We start from the raw sequence: 7,685 nt of genomic DNA, 5'->3' as shown, positions 1-7,685 counted from the left end.
CTATAGTTTTTCTTGTATGTTGTCAATTAAATATTTAAAACCACGATAGACTATTAGGGCTATAAAAGTCTTTCAAAAGACATTTGTATAAACAAGGTTGAATATCTAATATAAATATACAAGTGAAGTGTACAATGAAAATGTTTTATATTGTCGACAGTTGCTTCATAAAGGCAACTATTCGATTTGCTTAAGGTATTCAGACAAAGGAACATGCCTAGCTGATGTTTAAATCTACATCTATGAAAGTATTTTAGCAAATTTGATGAGTTGTTTCCGAAGGAAACATTAACTTCCATAATTTATATAGTTTTACGATATTCATGAAGCAAGATTCACTGAGAAATAAGAAATATATCGGCATATTTTACCTTGTTGGAATCCTTGGGCTTATAGCATCCTTCTTTTACAACTAGGGTTATAACTTCAAGTTCAAATATAAGTATCGAGTTTAACTATGCTGAATATATATTACTTTGCCAAATATACTCTTTAGAATATCGATATTTAGCCATAGACCTAATCTACCATTCTATCCTCCCTTACTACTAGAGTAATCCACTCATATGTGCATTAAAATTACCTAGCCTAAGTCAAACTACGGTTAACGCAGCTTAATCGCATAAGCATTACAGGGCAACACAAATTTATTCACGTAAGACATTTTAATGTATGGCATACTTTTTTTAATAGACAATATCAAAATTCACAATAATTGTACTTCTTAAAACAAATAACACTTAAATAAAAGTGTAAGTCTTGCTAAAACTATCGTAAATATCACAGATAATATCAATAAATAACATAAAACGCTAATAAAGAAATAATAATTCAATAAACATAAGAGAAACCAAAAGCAGATTTTTAATACATTATAATTTTTCAATTAGAAAAACAGTCCAGTGGAGATCGTAATCTATATTTACCGTGGTATTCTTTAATAATTTATCACCTGAATTTTCTTTCTGGTTCCATACAAAAATGCATGGGCTGTTGTTCCATGAATATCAAAATAATATCATCTTTGTCCTGAGATTAATGGGCACGTTAGCTTTGGTATTATTGTACTAATCACGTTCATATTCATATATTCTACCAAACCAATCATTTCTATGATCTTTTTAGTTAGAATTTTAAATAGCAGCTTTTAGAATTATATCTGATGGTTTTCAAAAGATATTTGTTTAACAACCATTCACCGTTTAACAGATAAACGTGGGCAAATGGGCCCTATTCACATATACATTAGTTTGCGCTTTTAGGAAATAGAAAACGTTTCCTAATTTTTAATCAGAGAAAACCATTTTAAAGGGGATACTAAATTGAAGTGTCATTGCCATAAACCGCATATTAATAAATGTTCTGTCTTAATATAGTAACATATTATAAACTACAGATTAAAAACATATACATATACATATACATATACATATACATCTATATCTATATCTATATCTATATCTATATCTATATCTATATCTATATCTATATCTATATCTATATCTATATCTATATCTATATCTATATCTATATCTATATCTATATCTATATCTATATCTATATCTATATCTATATCTATATCTATATATATATATATATATATATATATATATATATATATATATATATATATATATATATATATATATATATATATATATATATATATATATATATATATATATATATATATATATTTATATATATATATATCTATATATATATATATATATATATATATATATATATATATATATATATATATATATATATATATATATATATATATATATATATATATAGATAGATAATTTCATCAAAACTTAAAGGAAAATAAAAATAAGAATAATTTAACAAAATATTCATGAATAAATTGTAAATAACCCCACGATGAGATTAAATCGCTATTGATGTTTTATTAATTAGTCTTATAAAAATTAAATGAGTTGTAACACAGTTGATTTTATCATACTCAACAGAATAGATTGATATCCACTGAATAGGAAAAAAAAGCATGTTTCCAAAAACATAGTTGATTACAACGAAATAAAAATTTTCAGTGAAATAAAAAGGTTTGCAAATAATACTGTAAATTTGGGTACTCACCAATTGTATAATGAAGTCACTCATTTCTTAGCCAGCTTGGATAGATGGACGCTTATTAGCTATCAGCTGTAGACTACAATAGGTTACCCTTCCAACTTTATGTACGTTTCCTGAAATTAGAGTTGTCAGATTACAAGATTAGAAACCTCACAATTTAGCTAAATTTATTCCTACATGCACAACCAGGCCAATATATTATGGAACAGAGATCATTCTCACATAAGTGGAGAACATAAAGCAAGAATTTTAATGGATATTAAGAAATCAAAAGGAAATTAATTTGAAAAATTCATAATACAAATTATATTTCTTTAATAACTTTGCTTCATTCAACAGGTGCCTGTTTTCTGGCACCTTCTTATATAATTCTTTACACTGAAAATTGAGGTTCTATGTGCATTGAAAGCAGTGACCAGGTTTTGAAAATTGAAGTAAGTTATGCACACAGTGTGAAGTTTTTCTCGTGTGGGTCCAGATTGTCCTATTCCATTGGCCTTTCTTTTGTTACCTTCGCCAACTTAGTTGCAAATTGAAACTAGAGCAGACTTATGCATAATTCAATTTCTTATCTTGTGATGTCCAACATGATATAAGACATGATATAAGATAAGGTTGTGTGCTTTACCAAGTGCCCATTCTAGTTATAAAGTGCATTCATTGTAGATTCTGTTACAAAGCTATTGTGTCAAAGCATTATAAATACCGTAATCAAGCGAATGATGTATTGGTTATCCATTTCAAGTAGGAAATTCTTTTCATTGTAGATTCTGTTACAAAACTATTACAGTAATTGAGTCAAAGCATCATAAATACCGTAATCAAGCGAATGATGTATTGGTTATCCATTTCAAGTTGGAAATTCGTCCCTAAGAAGTGACATCATCATTGTTATGGTAACCCTTAATACTAGAGAAATAAACTTTTATTCTTACCTTCAGAACTTCCACGAGTTCATTTAAGCAGCCACGATATTCAATAATGACGTTTAATTTCTATCTTCATAAACCTGCTGCTAAAAAAATGTTATGATAAACTGATTAGACCCTGCCTATAAGCTACCTATTATACTTAGGCCTTATATTTTTAATTATGATATAAAATATATGGAAAGACAATACTGTACAAAACAATTCAAATTGATTCTTACGTAAGAAATAAAACCACTCTAGATCATAAACATTATCATTCCCTATCTTACATGGACTCTTAACAGCTCATCTGACTGTTAACCTGAAACCTTCCCCCTCTTTCTCTTCTTATAGGTAGCATATATACATATAGACATTAAGGAGCTGACAGCTACCTCATGCATCATAACAGAGGCTTTGGAACCTCTATAAACAACACTAGAAACCTGCTTACAGGTTTCGAAAGACTGAGACAGAGGAATAACATGGCGACACACGACGAAGAACGGAATAGTGGCATTAGTGACCCACAAAGCACATTCATAATGTGCAATAGCCTACCATTTCCCGAGATCAACCCCTAGTGAAATGGGCTCAACTCCTCTGGTTGACAGAGCTTTAGTTGCTTGTTAGAGTTTTGACCAATAAAAAGCCGTGCCGTTTCTTGGTGACACTCAGTTGTACAAGGGGCGTTCATTAAAAATTTCACCTGATCCACTTTGGATTATTATATCTGACTGAAATTTAGGCAGTGATCAGGTTTCTATATTTGAAAAGTCACACACCAAAACAGCCCTTCAATATGAAACAAACTTATGGAGATGCTGCCCCATCATATCATATTGTAAAACACAGACATCGCCTGTTCAAGGGTGGCCGAACACCTGTCAAAACAGCAACCGTTCCTGGACACCCAAATTCTGCCATTTTGGAAGACCGCCATATAACTTCGTCATTTAGCCCAAATTGTACAGACAAGTGTAGGGTCTGTGGAAAAAATCATTCAGGATCATTTGCACAGGCATAAGATGTTTGCACAGTGGATTCCAAGGCTCCTTACTCCTTTTCAGAAGTAGGAACGAGTGGATTGCTCAACGGCTCATTTGGACATATGACAGCAAAACCAGGAAGCCTTTTTTGATAGGCTTTTCACACGAAATGAAATATGGGCCCATCACTATGATCCTGAGACTAAAGCCCAGTCTAGTCTATGCAGTGGAAGCACTTTGACTCACCACCCCGAAAGAAGACAAGTGCAACCCTCTGCTTACCGTCTTTAGGGACCAGCACGGAGTAGTGATGATGGATTTCCTGGCCAAGTGTACCACAATTACCGAGACTTCCTATGCTTCACTACTGCATAAATTGCGAGAATCCAACAAACTCAAAAGGTGTGGCATACTGACCAGAGAGTCGTACTTCTGCAAGACAATGTTCCAGTCCACAACTTGCTTAACGCCCAGAGAGAAGAGCACTCTTGTGGCTATGAAATTCTTCCTCAACCCGCCCCTTATTCTCCTGATCTGGCATCATCTGACTTTCACCTATTTCCAACCATGAAGTCATTTTTTAGGGTAGACGTTTTCAAGATGGTAAGACACCGATTTCCAAGGTAAAATCATGCTTTGAGGCTCAACCCACTGACGTTTACCAACAAGGTCCCAACAGTTGCATAAAAAATGGGAAAAATGCATAAACCTGGATGGCAAGGTCTATAGATTAAGGAGGTCTTCTCAACCCTGACCAAAAATATGACTCTTCTGCGCAGGTACAGACTGTGACGTAGGCAGGACTTATAGGTGCGGCCAAGGTCTATAGACTATTTCCACCCAAGCATACCAAAGGTCGATGACCCCTTGACCGGGCAGTTGTTTACAAGCAAACGAGGTGTACACTTCCGACTTGCTGATTAAAGCTGTTTTATATATAACAAAATGCCCAGTAATTGTGCAGTTTTCGGATGCTTCTCATATAGAGGAAAAAGTAAGGGTCTCACTTTTCATAAATTCCCTAAGGATATCATTACAAGGAAACCGTGGATTCAGCTGTGCAAACGAGAAGACCTTATTAATGGGGAAAACGCTCAGATATGTAGTAAACACTTTGAAGCTGATGCATTTGAAAGGAATTTGATGTATGAATTGCTGAATCAACCAGTGCCTCAATCTCTCATCAGAATAAAGAAAGAATCTGTACCGACGATGCATTTACCTACAACTGGACATTCACATGGATTTGTATTGTCGGGAGATAGGTTTGCTCTTTGTGGTTCAGTCAGGGAGTTAATTATGAAAAACAAAAGTGATCTACGGACATCACATAAAACTCTCTGAAATGCACATCAATGTTATGGGTATCCAACGCAGGAATGTTAAAGTAGCCGTGCAATTACTGACCGAAACAACATATAAATGCCTTCAGTACTTCGGTAACAAATGTCTGCTTGAAGATAAGCATTGGGAAACCACAACTCAGTTAATACATCTTGTAGATACCTGGTTCGATTTATTCAATTCTCGAGTACTTCGTGATAGGAAGCCATCACGAAATGCCTATGAGATGAATCTGGACCTACAAAATAAAACATTGCAAGATATGATTCGAGTATCTAAAGAAATGAGAGTAATTAAAAGCAACAGGCTCTATCCTTTCCAAAAGGCTTAATTATATCGTGCAATTCTCTAATGAAGCTGCTGAAAAGGGTCAAAGCTAAATTTGATACATCATATATTCTCACTTATAGGCTAAATCAAGATGGTCTTGAACACTTTTTTGGCTGCATAAAACAGATGGGTGCATGCCATGAACACCCATCACCCGTCGCATTTAAGCACCGAGTCAGAGCCCACATTCTAGGAAAAGACAGCAAACTGTTAGGATCAAACTGCAACATTGAAAGTTGCAATAGTGATATGATGACGTAAGGCTCATTTTCCAGTTTTCCTGTTGACCAAAGCGCATCCTTTGTAGATGAAGAAACTTCTATTCAAAAAGAGCTGAGTCTGTCAGCAATGCTGTTTTGTTTGCCTGTGGAATTTGTTAATGATTTGCAAAATGATGAATATGTAGAACTTGACACTGAAAAAGAAGCATTTGGGAAAGCGATGGAAGATGGAGGCTTACAGTACATAGGTGGTTATATAGCTCGTAAGTTTCCTGAATATGAATTCCTTGGAACTGTAGCGACGAAGGGAGATGGCACGTGGATTGGTGCCATAAGAGCAAGAGATGGAAAACTAATGCAACCAAGCAAAAAATTTTTGGTGCATTTAAAAACGATGGAAAAAAAATGTTTCTTTTTCATCATGGGGAAAAATATCTAAAACCTGGAAAAGGAGCGACAGATAAATTGACAGATTTAATTAGCGAGTGTTTTAAAAGCAATGATATCCCATTACCATACAAAATGATTAAATTTTTTGTTAGGTGTCGTACATTTTTAAAATTCGTGTTTTAAATAAGAATATTAGTTCATCAAGAAAAGCGCAGAATAAAATGAAAAAACTTGCAATGTGATATAGAACATAACTGAAATATATAACATAACTGAAATATATAGTGTATATATCATTATTTATCTTATGAATTTAAACTGTCTGTTGCTCGACAAATTTCAGTTATTTACATCATCAAATATTTGTTTGGTTGTTTGAGTGTAATAAAGTTATGTATTTGCAATCTTACTTTTATTATCCTAAAGGAATAAAATATAAATCTTCGAAAAGATAGAAAAATACAAAGCAGAAAGCATGGTTCCTTTATTTTCTTATGGAAGTTCCACAGGTTACTCAGCCGCAGTTAAGTCTGAGTGACGTCATTGCTCTGACCGACCCGACTCCCACCATCCGGCTACCTGAGCACTAAGGTGGCCTGAGAAGACCTCTTATATCTATAGACCTTGCTGGATGTTGCCTATGAAGAGAAAGACTAATAACTGTTCCAAGTTTTGTCTGTGGGTCAAGGGAAATCTTTAATGAATACCCCTCATACTTTAGAGTAAGGCTGTTCTTGGATATACAGAAATACCAGTAATCAATAGCCTTCTGCTGTCATTCCTGGCAAGAAACCAGGCTTCTGCCTTGTGCTGCTAAGTTGGGAGTTGCAGCATATTAGGGACAGGTCAACATTGAGGAGACTTGGTTATTGGTATGGCAGCACTTATGAGAGGTTGGGGACAGAAAAGATGGAAAGTCAACTGGGACTAAATCAAAAAGACAAGAATAAAGGCAGCATAGAAAGCAACTATAGCCAAATTACCTGCCTACCAATAATGTGGATGATGCTTACAGGCATCATCAGTGAACGACTGTACATCTAACTGGAGGAAACAAACACTATTCTCAGCCAGCAAAAAGGATGCAGTAGGAAATGCAAAGGTACAAAAGACCAGATACTAATAGAAAAAAAGATAATGAATAGCAAGAAAAGCAACCTGCATTTGGCATGGATAGACAGCAAGAAAGCCTTCGACGTGATACCTCACTCATGACTGACAGAATTCTCAAGAATGCAGTGTAAAACTGGAAAACTATACTTGCATATTCTGGAAAACAGCTTGCAGAAGTTAATATCCAGAAAGGAGCCTTCCAAAGGGACTCACCATCACCACTACTATTTGTAGTGGCTATGATCCCCATGACAAAGAATGCTGGAAAAGACTGGAGTTGGATA

The sequence above is a fragment of the Palaemon carinicauda genome, chromosome 33 (genome assembly GCF_036898095.1).
Source record: "Palaemon carinicauda isolate YSFRI2023 chromosome 33, ASM3689809v2, whole genome shotgun sequence".
NCBI classification, from domain to species: Eukaryota; Metazoa; Arthropoda; class Malacostraca; order Decapoda; family Palaemonidae; genus Palaemon; species Palaemon carinicauda.
The sequence above is the reverse complement of the archived record's forward strand: the minus strand, read 5'-3'. Positions refer to the sequence as shown.